Genomic DNA, 16,667 nt, shown 5'->3' on the forward strand with positions numbered 1-16,667 from the left:
ATTTCATTTCTATTAAATCATTCATGTAATCTCTTCTAAAAAATAATCTGTTGTAGTAGGATGAAAACTCTTGATAAACTGGAGATGGTCAACATTCTAACAATAGTTCTCATGATCTATTTGCTCTTCACCTGACTTTGATTCTGCCCGTTTTATGTTTTGCATGGATTAAATTGCATTTATATTTTTCATCTGTTCCTTCTGAGAGACCCACATTAACAAATGCATTTCACGTTGAACTTGTTTTTCCCGTTATCTTAATTCCTGGTCAAGTGTGCAGAGTTTTAAATTGTGGGAAGTCGACACAACTATAGTAGCCCCCATGCTGCAGCAGCTTATCCCTAATATATAGGGTAGGGATGCAGAATACTTGGCTCACTTGATGGTTTTGGACTTCAGTTCCCACAATCCTCTCAACTGCTTTCACTGTTTATCCTGCTCTCCTGCTAAATATCCAGAGTGGCAAACAAGATAATCTGAAAACCATATAATAGACAAAAATACAATGTGGATCTTCTCCCCTTCCTCTACAGTAGTATAGAACAACAGTATGAATATCGAAGAGGGAATGGTGCACAAAAGAAAATATGAGATGAATACAGGGGAAGATCATTACTAGAGAAATGAGCAATGTGCAGTTCTTTCTAAATGCCACTATCCTCCATAAAGTAAGGAAACAGGTGAAAAATTCTAACCACTGTGTTTGTCATGCCCCTTACCATCACATGGTCATATAAAATAGCAGTTATAGCAAAGATCTGGCATCAACTACTATGGCAGAAAAACAAAAATGGAAACTACATCTACCTAACAAATGTGCTTAATGAACAACACTGCCAAGTTCCATTCAGGGAGTAGAACACTGAACTCTTATCTTGAACAATACAAATTGAACACTATAGATTTAAAAAAACCTATGGCATATGAAACATTCTCAAAATGTGATTATTGTAATCTAGTTGTGTTCTTTAGCACATCTGTTCAGGGGGGGGGGGGATGGGAAAATATATATGGAACTGAGTGATTTGCTTCATTTTTCTTCCTCTGAGCCATTGCTTGAGTTTTAGCAGCCATATATTGGTACTGGAAGGGTTAGGGCTTTCTTTAATGGAAAAAAAAGAAGACCAGCATCGTATTAATATTTGCTCTCCAAACCTCTGTCCATGTTAAGGACTTCAGCTTAGTTTATAAAATTCCTACTCAAATGATTTCCCTCAATGTACCTTATTTTGGAGACTGATCAACTGCATCCATTATAGAACCAAAACAAGATGTACAATAGTGCCAGATGAGCAAAGCTGGAGCAAAAAGAAATTCACTCCCATTCACTTAATTAAAAAAAGAAAAGAAAGAGTACAATGATATGTAACAAGATTTAACAATTTAATGTTCTTATGACCAATTTTGTTCATTTGACTAAACAATTACAAAAAGCGTATTGTTCTCCATTTTTAAAAGATCACCACACATATACACCATCAGTTTTGCCTAACAAAAGGAGTTTCTAAGGCAGTAATAAACAATTTGATAAACTGTATTGTATTTCATTTCGGAAAGATGACTACACATACCCATATACATGCATGCATACTGAACATGGCATACACTTGTATTCAGATGGATGCAATAATGATGTAGATATGATGAATCCCCCCCCACACACACACACACACTACACACATCTCCTGTGGCCTTTTGAAGGATTTTGCTACAAAAACAAAAGTTGGGTGAAGGCAAAAGGAAGGGAGAGAAACATCTCCTCAAACAAACATTTTATTTTTAAAAGATCACAAACTTATAGTGCTTTAGTATGTTTAGCAGCCACGTGTGACCTCGAGTTATTCAGCAAACAAACAGCTTGCTGTCTGTTCTATACAGAGAGGAAACAAACAGCTCATTGTTCTGTCCTAAAATAGTTGCAGAGAATTAAATATTTTATCCCTACTTGTGTCTTAAAGTACTACTACAAGTAATCTACTATGAAGATGCAGATAACATTTAGGACAAGAACAACTGATCATCTTGAAGTCTAAAGAAGTTAGAGCCTCCCAAATAAGCCACATTCATCTGCAGCAACAAGACAACAATAATTTTTAATATTTATATAGCCAGCAATCTATCTTCCTGTCAACAAACCAACCAAGGCATTTTAGAGGCTATCTAGTTCATTTGTGGACTGATGATTCGCAGGCAAACAACTTATTTCATTACAGGCATGAATAAAACAGAGATTGGGATTTATATAAATGCTGTGGTGGATCAAAGGGAAGGCCTATCAGCTCCAGGATTCTTGTCCAACTAGTGGCCAACCAGATACGTATGGGAAGCCCATACGCTCATCCTCCTTAGCAACTGGTATGGAGAAGAAGAGTGTACTGGATACTGGAGACTATTATTATTATTATTATTATTATTATTATTTCCCCACCACTCCCCACAGATTGAGGAAGGGGACAACAATTAACAAAAAATCAGTTAAAAAAATCAGTTAAAACACATCTGTTAAAACATGCATCCGTTTAAAAGGACAAATATTAAAACATATTACACATATTACAACAATCCACATCTAAAATTCATCATTTAAAATTCACAATTTAAAAATCATCTGGATAAGCCTGCAAGAAGAGACTGGTCTAATCAGACAGCGTATTCCACTGTCACATCTCTTCAGACAGGTCATTCAACAGTCTAGGGGTGATTGAAGAAAAGGTCCTTTGGCTGACTGTTGCCAATCTAGTCCTGGCTGACTGGAGTAAATGTCTGCCAGATGACCTAAGTGTAAGGGGGAGATTATATGGAAGGAGACAATCCTGTAGGTAACCTAGACCCAAACCATGTAGAGCTTTAAAAGTAATAAGCAGCTCTTTGTATCTTGCCCAGAAACTACCTGGAAGCCAGTGGATTGATTTTAAAATTGGTATATTGTAATCACTCCTGGATGTCCCCAATCAGGCTGTCATCATTTTGGGTGGGTGGGATATGGGATTGTTCTTTTAAACTGTAATTTTTAACTGTATGATGTTTTATTCTTATACTTGCTATTGCTAAATTTCTGTATTTAATACAGAAGTAGCCCAATCTACAGCACATCACAGAAGTTCACCCTTGAGATTACCAGTGCATGCACTACCATCTTGAAGTCCTCCAGTTCTTGGTAGGGGTGCAGCTAGCACAACAGTCAAAGCTGATAGTAAGCACTCCTAGCCATCACATCTGTCTGAGCTGTCAATTGGATCAAAGGATCCAGAAGGATACCCAACCTGCAAATACAGTCTTTCAGGGGAAGTGTAAACCTAACCAAGACTGGTTGACACACTTCCTAACCCAGGTTACAACCACTGACAGTAAGCACCTCTGTCTTGTCTGGATTCAGCTTCAATTTGTTTTTTCTGCATCCAGCCTATTACTTCCTTCAGCCATCAATTCAGAGGAGACACACTATCCTTTGCTGAAGCTGTATCTGAAGGCATAGAGAAATATATTTGGGTGTCATCACCATACTGATAGCACTCTGCCTCCGGATGATCTCTCCCAGCAGTTTCATGTAGATGTTGAACAGCATTGGGGGTGGAATGGTACCTTGTGGTACACCATATAAGAGCTCCTTTTTTGAGGAGCAGCTATCCCTAAGCACCAGCTGCCCGAAAGATATGACCGGAACCACTGATGTACAGTGCCTCAGATTCTCAGATTTCCCAGGTGTTCCAGAAGAATACCATGGTTGATAGTACTAAATACTGGTGAGAGGTCCAAAAGCACCAGCAGGGACACATTCCTCCTGACAAAGCTCAGGCTAAGATCATCCACTAAGGGGACCATACCAATCTCAACTCCCTATCCTGCTCTGGAGCCAGTTTGAAATGGGTCTAGATAATTTGCATTATCCAATACTACCTGGAGTTGAAAGTCAACTGCCCTCTCAATCACCTTGCCTAGCAAAGGGAGATTTGATATTGGTCTACAGTTGTTTAAGTACAGGGAATCCAGGGAGGGCTTTTTAAGAAGTGTTCATACCACTGCTTCTTTTAAACAATATATAGCTGTAATGTCTAGTAGCCAGTATCCTTCTTGAAATGTATATAGATAGAGGTAAACAAGGGCAAACTGAGATAAATCATGTTAACCAACTAAATTCTCTAAAGATAACAGTATTATCACACATAATTTTGTCATTACAGTACTAAATATAACACAGACACTGTACATTATGTAAAATTATCTGATTAAGTAAACCACCCATAATCTTATTTAAATCATAACCAACATAATCAAAATCTTCAAATTAATCAATTAATTTCCATTCTAATCCCTCTGGTATCAATTGCCTTTTCTGACTGGTTTTTTTTTTTTTCATTATCATGATTCCAAAGCCAGTTCAAACATCTAACAGTTCCCACAAAGGCCAGCCTAGGGATGGAGTACAGAACCACAAAATAATAAATTAAATTTACAGTTAACAATAATCACTTCCTGGTAGCAAATTTGAGTATGACAGCACATTTTCTACCCGCTGTACTTGCAAAGTATCCATTTAACATCTTAGGATATAACAAGACTATACAAAATACTCAAAACCCTGAACCAGTCGTCTAAATCCAGTTAACAATGTTCAGTGCAGAAATTCAGGAAAAGGCTGTTGTTGTGTGTCTTCATTTGGTGTTTGACTTATGGCAACCCTAAAATAAACCTATCGTGGCATTTTCTTTTCTTTCTATGCCATGTTTCTCCCAAAAAGGGACCCAAGGTGGCTCACAATATACAAACACATAAAAACAGATTTTAAAAGACCATTAAAATAACCTAATTAAAACACTACGAAGTTAAACTTTAAAACATACAAAAGTTTGAGAACATAATCTAAAACAACTCCCCCAAATAAAGCCACCCTTGCATGATTTTAAAAATCCTGACTGCATAAAAACATTTTCCCTGCCGGTGAAAGGCCAGCAGGGAGGGGGCCAGCCTAGCCTCTCATGGAAAGGAGTTCCAGGGGGTGTGAGCAGCCACCAAGAACACTCAGAGGGGGTTTTCCATGGCCTTTTTCTGAGGCTGAGAGAAGCTGACTTGCCCAAAGTCACCCTGTGGGTCTCCATGGTCAAAACCACAGGACATTTTACCATTCTGCACCACTTCACAAACTGGCAAGACATGTAGGTTTAAATCTGAATAGCCAAGACACTGTGTATAGACCCCTCTGTATCAAATTCCTTTGAGTTTTGTTAACTGTTTTAATGTATGCATTAATTCTGGAAATCTATTGATGTACAGTAGGACAAAATAAAAAAAGTGAGGTGAGAACCACTTTGCTTGACTCCTGGCATGGTAAGTGGTCACAAATTAGGAGTGCATCAAACTCTGGGTTCATTTCTAATCCTGATGCTTTACTAATTCTAAAAAACAATATCATAGCTACTTAGTGTCACTGCAAATCTCAATTAAAATTCTAACACACACAAAAATAAGCTTAATAGAGTAGTGAAGATGCCACATTACTGATCCAGTTTCCAAATGATTAAGTCATCCTTGGCTTTGAATTCTAACAAACCAAAGCAGGCAAGAATTAAGAGGAGTAGGTGTAGAAAACACTTGTTTAAAAATGAAGGCAGCTGGTATCAGCAACAGTGATAACCTCTATCAAAATTAATTGTATATTTAGAAAGCAGAGGTTAATTGATTTATCTCCAGAATCTATTTTCCATTACATGTTTACAGTACCAAATAGGGCCTTTACTTCTGAAAAAAGCTACATAGTTGTACTCACTGTAACAGTGCCACATAATATTGTTCTTCCCCATTAAATCATTCATTTAAAAAAAGAACTTTATGGCAGCAAGAGATACAAGGTAAAAATGATGCAAAAAAAGTTCATTTTTAAAACACTGTTGCTGTTTTTTCATCTATTACTTAGCCTGCCTTTTCCTGCTCTGCTAAGGTGAATTGACTTTTTTTCACACACACAAAAAATACCAAGACAAGATGTTGAAAAAGCCCCTGCTGTCTTCCTGTCATGACAAGACACAGCAGCCTTTACTCACATGACAGTTCCAGTGAAGCAGGCTACAGAAGACTTCTGACAAGCAACAAGCAATGTGGGGGTCAGAATTACTGAAATGCTACTGGAAGAGTTTTCTCTTGCTGTGGGGCACTGTTATGAAATTACTCACAAACCACGACAGAAACAAAGCAAAATTTCTTGATCTGCTTGTTTGCCCCATTTTTTAAAAACATGGCTCCACTAAAAAAAAACTGGTTCTCTTTCTCTTTTAGGCTGAAGTTTTCTATGTAACATCTTTCCTCCTATGAACTCCAGACAATGTGCATGGCTCTTGTCAATTTTATCCTCACAAGAACCCAGTGAGGTAGGCAAGGCTGAAAGATTGACTTGCCCAAAGTGACCCAGTGAGTTTTATGGTTCTCTGTATATGAGGAACATAGGGGCTGTACAAACTGGTCATTAAGGCCGCCCTGGAGGTGAAGTTGGGGCATGGCGTCCATATGACACACTCCCCAAATCTGTCCCCTGGCCAGTGTGAAGTTGTCTGCTGCACCACATGGTGCACAGCATCACAGCACTCCTCTGGTGCTGCATCTAGGTGACACAGTGCTAAAAGAGTGCTGGTGGCTACGTTGCCCTTTCCACAGTGCAGAAAGGAGCCAATTTTTGTGGTTCCTATTTGTGCCACAGAAAGGTGAAATCAGGGCTGCAGCATGTGGTTGCTGCGGTTCCAATTTGGCACTAAAAGGGGTGGCCTGTACAGCCCCTAAATCTTCCAAGTGTCATCATATTAGTATAACCACTAACCAACACTGGCTCCCTGCCTTACCTGTCAGAATAAGGCTCAACTGAATTTGCCACTACTTAAATATTGTCCTGCTCATACCCTATGTTTATAGGGCTAAGAACTGCTGATACTTCTTGTGACAGTTTCAGAAACTAAAAAGGAAGCATTAATAATTACAAGATTAGACTTCTCAAGCCAGTATATATCATTTGTTCACACAAATATTTGCAATAATAATATGAATTCAGCATTATATATTACATTGAAAATGGATCATACAAAGCAACTGTGTAAAATGGCATGTACTATCTTATTTCTGAGCATTTGCATTTTCTTGGTATATGACTGGATTGTAATCCCCCCCCCCACACACACACAGACACACACACACATATGAGACTGCCAACATTGGTTGTAAGTAAAACCTTGCAAAGCTGACAAAGCTATTCCTTAGAAGTGCACCAAGATTTCAAAAGTAGTGTTCACACTTCCTATTGTTTCCAGAGCACAGCAATTCTGTTCCCACAATAACTACTTGCTTCTGTATTTTTTCCAGATTAAATTATTGCCTGTTTGCCCCAGATCTCTCGTTCTATATATTATAATAGGAATGGGCTGTATTTTACTCCTTTGAATGAATCAAAAAATTATAGAAACAATTGCTGTATTCCAGAGAAGAGAACAGGGTGGGGGAAATAGTTACTGTGACTATAGAGATAGCCAGTGTTTCTTTGCCTGAGACAACTAATCTTGGGAGCTCAAAACAATTAAAACAAGACAGAACTACTATGGGGAATTTGTGGAACCACAAATAGCTGCAAGTCAAAAAGTTAATCAGTGGGAAACTGGCAATGAGTAATTACCAAAGAACTGTACAGTTACAATCTGACACACAGCATCTCCCAGGAAATTATCTTCACTGAATACAGTGGAACTTACTAACTTATGGTGGCATTGAGGCGAACCTTAATGTTTCCTTATCATGAGGTTTTCTTGGCAAGATTTGATCAGAGGAGGTTTGCCATTGCCATCTCCTGATGCCGAGAGTATGTGACTTGCCCTAAATCACCCGGTGGGTTTTGTGGCTGAGCCAGAAACTGAATCCTGCTCTCCAGAGTCATAGTCCAACACCCAAACCACTATAACACACTTAGTCCCTTAAGTGTTGTAGCTCCATCCTGTGGAATCCTGGGATTTGTAGTTTCACAAAGTCTCTAACCTTCTCTGCCAAAGAGTGCTGGTGCCTCACAAAAGTAAAAATTGCAGTATTCTATAGGATGGAGCAATGGCAGCTGAAGTGGTGTAAAACTGCATTATTTGTACAGTGTAGGTGCAGCTTCAGCCATAAAGACAGGTCGCAGGCAGTATACCAGAGAAACCAGTCCTGGGAGCATTTACAGATTTTAAAGTTGTTTAAGGAACAATACTACCAACCTGGCTAAGAAAATTTGTAAGAATTGCAGTGAGAGCATTTTATGTCCTTTCTGTGCTTTAGTGCTTATCTGTGACATACCATTTTGGGTAGAGACTAAAAAGAAAAATAGAGATTGAAAGCAAAAGCTGTAAAATAAGGTTATCAAAATGTTGACATTATCAGAGGCACTTACACTCCACTAAATAATGGTAAAAATAAAGGTTAATCTAACAAAAATATATCTTTTTTTACATAATAAAACATTAAAGAACAAATTATAATTAGTTATAAAATATTGACCATTTATTGATGATCAACCTATAAGGTTCCATAAGATGGATGGGATGGTTAACCTAAATCTGAGGGATTTTTAAAGTAACGATACGAATATCACCTTCCTTGCCCTTACCCCACATCTCTTCTTGTCTTCTGTGTACAGTACGTGTTTCCCTTGTCTCTACAGCCTTCTAAGTGTGGCCGGAAGAGAGAGAGAGAGGGGGGGGGGGGAGGGAATGAGAATGTGTGTGTATGAAGGGATAGATATGTTAGATGGAGAATAATCCTAGGAAGATACGGATTATGCAGAGTTATACTTTGCTTATTTTTTTTAAAAAAATTAAAACTTAAAGGAAAGAAACAAGAAATTAAATTGGAATCAAATGGCCAAATGGTTCAAGAATAACATGTATGATCCCATCCTATCATCAGCAGCAGCAGTAGCAGCAGCAGCAGCTCTCAATTTACATGGCAGCTTGCAAAGTAAAAGAAGAAAGCTTATAATAAAGCAAAATGTTTTGGGGAAGCAACTGAGGGAAGGGAGAGTAAACAAATAAATAATATGCTTTTGGTTCAGTTAAACATAGGCCTAATTTCACTAGGGCAGGGTTGGTGAATGCATTACCCTCCAGATATGTTGGCATTGCAACTTCCATCAGAGCTAATCAGCACAGCCAGTTATGAGGGGTGATGGACGTTGCAGCCCAACCCACATGGAGAGGCACACATAATGTGCCAAGGCTTCACATTAAATATGTTTTGGGGTGGGGTTTTTTTTTAGGAATTTGTTTTTCTGTATTTATAGCCTGCTTTTTCCCAAGCTCTGTGATTCAAGGTGATTTATAAAGTTAAAAGTAAAAATAAAATTCCACAGCATTAGGAAATACAGTGGGGTCTTGCCATCTGCAGGCTTGCTATCCATGGATCTGAGCATCTACAGACAGCAAGTCCTACTTTTTCAATGGCGGCATGTGCACACAGCCACATTAATGGCTGCACACTTGTTGTGCTGCCAATTGGGGACAACGGGAGTTGAGGCCCCACATATTTCCTAATCTGCAGGAGTGTGTGTCTGGAATCCACTTGTGGATAAGAAGCACCAACTATGCAAAAGTTAAAATAATTTGGATAATGTTATAGGCAAAGAAAGTGTGAGGGAAATCTGACAGGAGACAACATGGATGTTCCTGGGGAAAGTTTAAGGCCTAAGGATCAAGGGTCTGCAGAACTGGTTAATGCAGTATCATATCTTTAGACAGTTTAAGAAAGTGGTTGTGCTGGAAGAGTGAAACCCATAGGTGAAGTTATGAGAGAGCAAGACCACAGAAAAGATTCAGGGCAAGGATCCAGGATGTGCTGGGAGTCTAAGGACTGCCTTGGTTTCATATGGAACATGAAGTTTTAAAAACTGGGTAAGTTCAGTGGTAGCTGAGTTCTGGATAGAAGTGAGATGGCTCAGGCATCAAAACTAAAGGATAAAACACTGAAATGAAATCAGATCAGAAATAAGGGTTGGCCATTAACAGTCTTCATTTTACCAGCTGAGCTGCTGAAGGGAACAGGAACAGTGCAGTGCCTTAATTTGTGAGGCCCAGCGTTTGGTACTTCATCCATGCCAGTAATAGATGCAGCAGTCAGCAGTTTCATACAATGCATGGGGTAGAAAGGTTAAATGAGGGCACAATGGGAAATGACTCACCAATATGACAATCAAAAGACATGGTCTATTTGTTGTTATGTGTCTTCAAGTTGAGTCCCACTTATGGCTATCACAGGCAAATTTTCTTGGCAGGATTTACTCAAAAGAAATTTGCTATTTCCTTCTTTTAAGGATGAGAGGATGTGGTTTGCCTAATGTCACCTAAGCAGGGATTTGAACGCTGATGTCTCATAATCCTAGCCCAACACTCAAACCACAACATCATGCTGGCTCTCCACACGTGCATCAGTACTTGTGTGTGTGTCTTCAAGTCGCCTGTCAACTTATGGTAACTTCATGAAGGGTTTTCTTAGGCAAGGAATGCTCAGAGGTGGTTTTGTCAGTTTCTTCCTCTGAAATATAGCCTACAGCACCTGGTATTCATTGGTTGTCTCCCATCCAAATATTAACCAGGGCTAACCCTGCTTAGCTTCCAAAATTAGATGGAATCTAGTCCCTCTAGGATACTTAGCCCAGACACATCAATGTCTACCACATACTAAAAGCCCTGCCTAGAGCCTCTCCTTGGGGATTTAAAGCATATCTAGCTTCCCAGCCCCCTTCTCCTAGATAGATCTGCTTGACCTCATCTCAAGAGCAAACATTATCAACTTTTGTATCTAGAAAAACTCACTGGGAAAATCTTCAAATATTCTCCTATACTGTAAAATCAACACAACTTTGTTGTAATCTAACGAGTTATCACATAATATGGCTAAATTCTCAAATTTTATTCTTGTGAAGTTTTCTATATGTGTGTTTACTAACACCTACACATATGTGTTTCCTGAAACTTACACCAATATGTTCCTCCCCCATCTCCAATAAAAGTGCTGGGAATTGATAGGAGGAAAAAACAGTCTCCCAATTAATGTACTGGACAAACACACAAACAAAAAACCCTGTGGTGCAGCCACATTAATGTTCAAATATACTGTGTCGTCATAAACTGGCATGGAACTATATATATATTCACACATATATGTATGTATATTTATACACGTGTGTATACACATACACACACAGCTGTTATATGCCTCCAAGTCATTTTTGACATAGGTCTTTCTAGGCAAATTTCTTCAAAGGGGTTTACCACTGTCATCCTCTGATACTGAGAAAGCGTGACTTGCCCAAGGTTACCCAATGTGTTTTTATGCTCAAGCGGAGAACCTGTGCTGGCTCTCAAATATATATACATATATATGTAATACATCTTTAAAGGGGACCTTGGTTTATGCTGGAGTTTGGTTCCAGAATCCCTCCCCACACTGATTCCAAAATGCATGGATGCTCAAGTCCCATTAAATACAATGACATAATAAAATGCTGTCCCTTATACAAAATGGCAAAATCAAGGTTTGCTTTTTGGAATTTATATATTTAAAAAATATTTCCAAGATGTGGATACTTGAATCTGTGGATAAAACAAAACAAAAAATCTATGGATATGGAAGGCTGCCTGTATTCATGTAAATCTTCAAATGTAATCAAAGTACTACAAACTACTCAAGTAAAATGCTTAATTGAAATGTGAACAGTTTTTCTTTATAAGCATCTAGGTTAGCATCATCTTAGGTCCAAAACACACTGCAGAAATAATCCAGTTTGAGACTGTTTGAACTGCCCTGACTCAATGCTAGGGAATCCTGGGAACTGTAGTTTTGTGAGATATTTACCCTTCTCTGTCAGAGAGCTCTGGTGCACCAATAAACTACAATCCCCAGGATTGACTTGAACTGAGCCAGGGCAATTACAGCGGTTTCAAACTGAATGTGTAATTTGGGCCCCAATTACTACTTCTAGTTTCATATCAAAGTACATAGACATATTTTATCTGACAGTTCTCCTGTACAGCTGCATTTAAAATCTAAACATTTCTTTTTAAGGAAAAGCAGGAATCTAATTTTAAATATTAAATTAATAATAAATAAATAAATCTGTTAAGATGAATCTATTCTGGCAGGCCTTTCCTGAATAGATCCACCAAAGGAATATCTAGCCTATTGACCCTGATTTCTGCTGCAATCCACTGTTTGTGTTGTTATCATTTTAAGTAATGTTTTTAAACTGCTAATTGTTTAATTGTATTTTAATGGGTTGGGTGTGGGAGATATGAAATGTATATATTATAATGCTGTAAGCTGCCCAGGTTGCATTGCGCAGAGGGACAGGGTAAAAATAAATTTTATTATTATTATTATTATTATTATTATTCACTTCAAGCCAGGCATCATCATCATCTTGTAGTTTACAAAGACGTGGCCCCTTGCAGCTAGAAGCGAGGCATTTTGCACCTGTGAGAAGCCAACCGTTTGGGCAAACCCCAGGATTACAAGAGTATTCTGACTAATAAACTAACTCAAACTAATTTAAGCTACAACCTTAAGAAGACTTGCCTGGAAATAAGCCCCAGTGAGTAAAGTGGGAGTTCACATCCAAGTAAAACAGGGCTGCACTAACTGTGACAAAAAGGCTGAAGATTGAAAGACAATCCCAAAAATATTAACTGCGTTTAGTAATGATAGCCTTTGAATTCAAAGAAATATTGTACTATAATCCTACTCTAACTCATCAATTAATTTTCACAGGTTCAATGCAGATTTGGCAGGTGATTTCCCTCCCCCCCCCCTTTTTTTTTTTTTAAATTACTATCTGAGAAGCATATTGTTATGTTGGCAATGAAATCTGGACAAACTAAGCTGAAGGGGCTCTCTCTGCCTTCTCCCTGCCAGACCCAGAAGGAAGGATAGGGCTATTTCTCCTCCACATGCAGTGGCACAGAGGCGCATGTACTCCTAGCAGTGCTGCATTACAGAGCCACTACCACACCCTTTCTCTCAAGGAAAACGTATACACACACAACACAAGCCCAAAGTACGGAGCCTCCATTTGTCCTTGAGCCCAGGAAGCAACCTGCTCCAGGCATCATCATCATCATCATCATCCCCTGCCCTTCCTTATCTGCCCCTTCTCTCTGCCAGCCAAATCCAGCAGCCTTGATGCCTTCTTCCACTCCCAAAGAAGCCCAACAAGACCGCTCCCACCTCAAAGCTTCCAACCTCTTCTTCACCTGGCAGCCATTCTTCCCAAGAGCATCACCCAAGGAAAGCCATTCTATAAAGCACGAAAGCAAACCTGACATCCTGAGCCACTAGAAATAGAATGAAGAGGAGAGAGAGAGATGAAGGCAAAAGGCTGCCTTGCCCTTCCTCCTCCTCCTCCTGCTGCTGCTGCTGCTGCTGCTTTAGGGCATGAAGAAACCAAAGCACACACTGAGCAGAAGAGAAATGAATAAACGAGCCAAAGAGGCCTCTCTAAATCCTTGCTGAGAGATTTCCTAGATGGGGAATAATAAAGAAATAACACACACACACACACATACACACTATATAATGTCCCCTTCTTCTCTTCAGCCTTGTCTCCACAGAGGAAGCGCCCCATTCAATGGTACTGAAGATGGCAGAGAGGTGCACCCACGGTTTCTATATGAGAGACCTTCCCCTGCTGCTCATTGCAACATGATGTCCACACACACACATCACACACACATGCACACAACACACACCGTTTCCAATGGCGAAGGCTTTTCCCTCGGTTTGCAGCTGAATGGGCTTTCTGCGCCTCTCGCCGGGCTGCTTCCCACCCAGCAAACCCTCCTTTCCCGAGGAAGGAAGGAAGGAAGGGCAGAGAAGCCGACTAGAAACCCTGGAGCAGACTTACTCCACAAAACACACCTCAGCCTGGAGACACAGCACCAAGCCCCCGAGAGAAAGAGGCCTCCTTCGCCTCCAATGCCGGGGAGCATGCTTCCCAAAGAGCCAGCCAGGGTCCCCTTCTCCTCCGCCCAGAGACCAGGCCCAGCCCCCCCAAAGTGTCTCTCTCTCTCTCTCTCTCTCTCTCTCTCGCCTTTCGGGGGACACCAGCCCTGGCCCCAAGGAGGACAAGGCAGGGGAGGGGGCTCGCTAATAAATAAACAAACAAATAGGGAGGAGACGACGAAAGAGCAGCTGCCTCTTTGGAAAAACCTCTCTTTCCAAACACTCAAGTCGCCTCCTCCCTGTTTGTTTGTTTGTTTGTTTGTTTCTTTTTAGTGACCCCCTCCTCCCCTTTTTGGCTGGAAATCCCTCCATTTGCAGCCATGCATCATCCTCTCCATTCATTCGTTGCGGCAGGAGGATCAACATCGGTGTCAAGAGAGCGAAGGCATCATCCCTGCTCAAAATGGAGGGCGTTTGGCCAGTGCCTGGGCTGGGCTGGAGGGGGGGATGGAGGGCAGGTCCTGGAAAAGGAGGACGGGGAGGGCGCTTACCTGGCCGAAGGGGAGCGGGGCTCCGGGGGAAGGCGCCCCACACTCCCTGCTCCTGCTCCTCGGCTGGAGCCTCTCTCTCTCTCCCTCTCCCTCTGGGGCTCCTTTGTCTGGGGCTGCCTTTGGAGAGGCTGGCTGGCTTCACCCTCCGAAGGAGAAGGGCCCTTCTTTCCCTCCGGCGCCTCTGGGGCGACAAGCACAAAGGGGCTGGGCACCAAGGCAGGCAGAAAGGGAGAAAGCAGTCCTTGGGCGGCAGCAAGAGCAGGAGCAGGAGCAGGAGCCTCGCCCGGCCGCAGGAGGAGGAGGCGGCCAGTTCCCTGCAGACTAGAGGCCGGCTGGCTGGCTGAAGGATGCGGCTGCAGCAGCAGAGGCTCCCTCCTTCCCTCCTGGCTCCTCCTTCGCTCCGGCCCCGGGTTCAGCGGAACAGGCAGCACCGCCTCCGAAGCGCCATGGCACACGCCGAAGAAGGGGGCTTTTAGGGCTGGGAAAGGGGCGAGAGGAGGAGGAGGAGGAGAAATGGGGAAGCACCGCCCCAGAGCTGCCTCTCTGTGGACCCCAGTCTGGGTGGCTGAGGGGTAGAGCCCCAGGAAAGGAGGGGAGGGGGCTTCCAGCCAATAGATACCGACTGACCCCAAGGAAAGCCCTCAGGGATCTGCCCCTCCGCTCCAAGGCAGGTTGAAGGGCTTCTCCCCTCACAGCACTCTGGGAGATGTAGTTTGGTGAGGTTGGGTTTCTTTGGTGGGGAGAGTGGGCTCTTGGCAGGAGAAGACCCCTCATGACACCCCCAGAATCACCACCACTACACGCCTCCTCCAGAAAGACGCCAGTTTGGACCCCCTGAGGCCTTGCCATTCAACAACAGAACAAGCCACAAAACCCTCAGAGCTAGCTTGCAATGGATGCCAGCTCCAGGAACAGAGAGTCCACCTCAACATTAGGAGGAACCTCCTGACAGTAAGGGCTCTTCCACAGTGGAACCCATTCTCTGCCTCGTGTTGAACAAACAGGAACAAAAGCCCACCGCTGATGCCTTTATGGCCAACCAAAAGGCACACTATATTTGCTGCAAGCTTTCCAAGCTCCACAGGCTTCTTCTTCGTCAGGGAAGATGTTACAAACCAAACAGGAGGAAATAAAAATAAAAATTGGAGATGTTAGAGGCCTACATGTTGTTTTAGTCCTTAGTAAAGGCAGTATGTTGGGGAGGATACCTTTTGCAGGCAGGCTCCTCCTCCTTCTGGACATGTGGCAAGTTGGAAGAGAGCACAGGGCCCACCCAGTCCAACCCCATTCTGCCATGCAGGAACTCTCAATCAAACTATCCCCAACAGATGGCCATCCAGCCTCTGCTTAAAGACCTCCAGGAAAGGAGACTCCACTACCCTCGAGGGAGTCTATTCCACGGTTGAAGAGCCCTGACTGTCAGGAAGTTCCTCCTAATGTTGAGGTGAAATCTCTTTTCCTGTAGCTTGCATCCATTGCTCTGGGTCCTAGTCTCTGGAGCAGCAGAAAACAAGCTTGCTCCCTCCTCAATATGACATCCCTTCAAGTATTTAAACAGGGCTATCATATATCACCTCTTAACCTTCTCTTCTCCAGGCTAAACATCCCCAGCTCCCTAAGTCGTTCCTCATAGGACATGATTTCCAGACCCCTCACCATTTTGGTTGCCCTCCTTTGGACACGCTCCAGTTTCCCAAAATCCTTTTTGAATTGTGGGACCCAGAACTGGACGCAATATTCCAGGTGGGGCCTGACCAAAGCAATAAATCACTTCCACTCAGCAAAGGGTCACACAGTATATATACCCCACTAACCTCCATGCCAGCATTCTCTGAAGATGCCACCCATAGATGCTGGCAAAACGTCAGGAATAAACTCATCCAGAACACAGCCATATCCTGAAAAACCCACAAAAAAAACCTACGGTTTGACATTACTGGAACTTCCCTGGCTCGGTGGTGTGGAATTCTGGGAATGGTAGTTGGTTGGGCCACCAGGCCACAAGTTTGGAGTCAGGGTAGTTAAACATGGTATCAGACTGGATTATCTGCTCTGCTGCCACAACCAACTACAATTCTCAGAATCCCATAGTATTGAGCTAGGGTTAAAATGGTGTCAGGCCAAATTATTTCCTCTGGTGCCACAACTACAGTTCCCAGGATTCCATAGCACTAAGCCAAGGTA

General features: G+C 41.9%; 1 protein-coding gene across 3 annotated transcripts in view; it reads right to left on the reverse strand.

The window, feature by feature from the left end:
• The window catches only part of LOC149323708 (CDC42 small effector protein 2), a 102,681-nt gene extending 87,778 nt beyond the window's left edge, over positions 1-14,903 (reverse strand). The window contains exon 1 of one of the 3 annotated variants that reach the window (XM_089491288.1): positions 14,484-14,903. The gene's annotated coding sequence lies outside the window, so the exon portion shown is untranslated. Of the gene's footprint in view, positions 1-13,218; positions 13,331-13,556; positions 13,663-14,483 lie in introns of those variants that run through there. The other 2 variants (XM_089491289.1, XM_089491290.1) reach the window with 2 other exon arrangements.
• Between the last annotated feature and the right edge of the window lie 1,764 nt (positions 14,904-16,667).

Source organism: Sceloporus occidentalis, unplaced genomic scaffold, assembly GCF_023333645.1.
Source record: "Sceloporus occidentalis isolate IW3139 unplaced genomic scaffold, rSceOcc1.0.p SCAF_1, whole genome shotgun sequence".
NCBI lineage: Eukaryota > Metazoa > Chordata > Lepidosauria > Squamata > Phrynosomatidae > Sceloporus > Sceloporus occidentalis.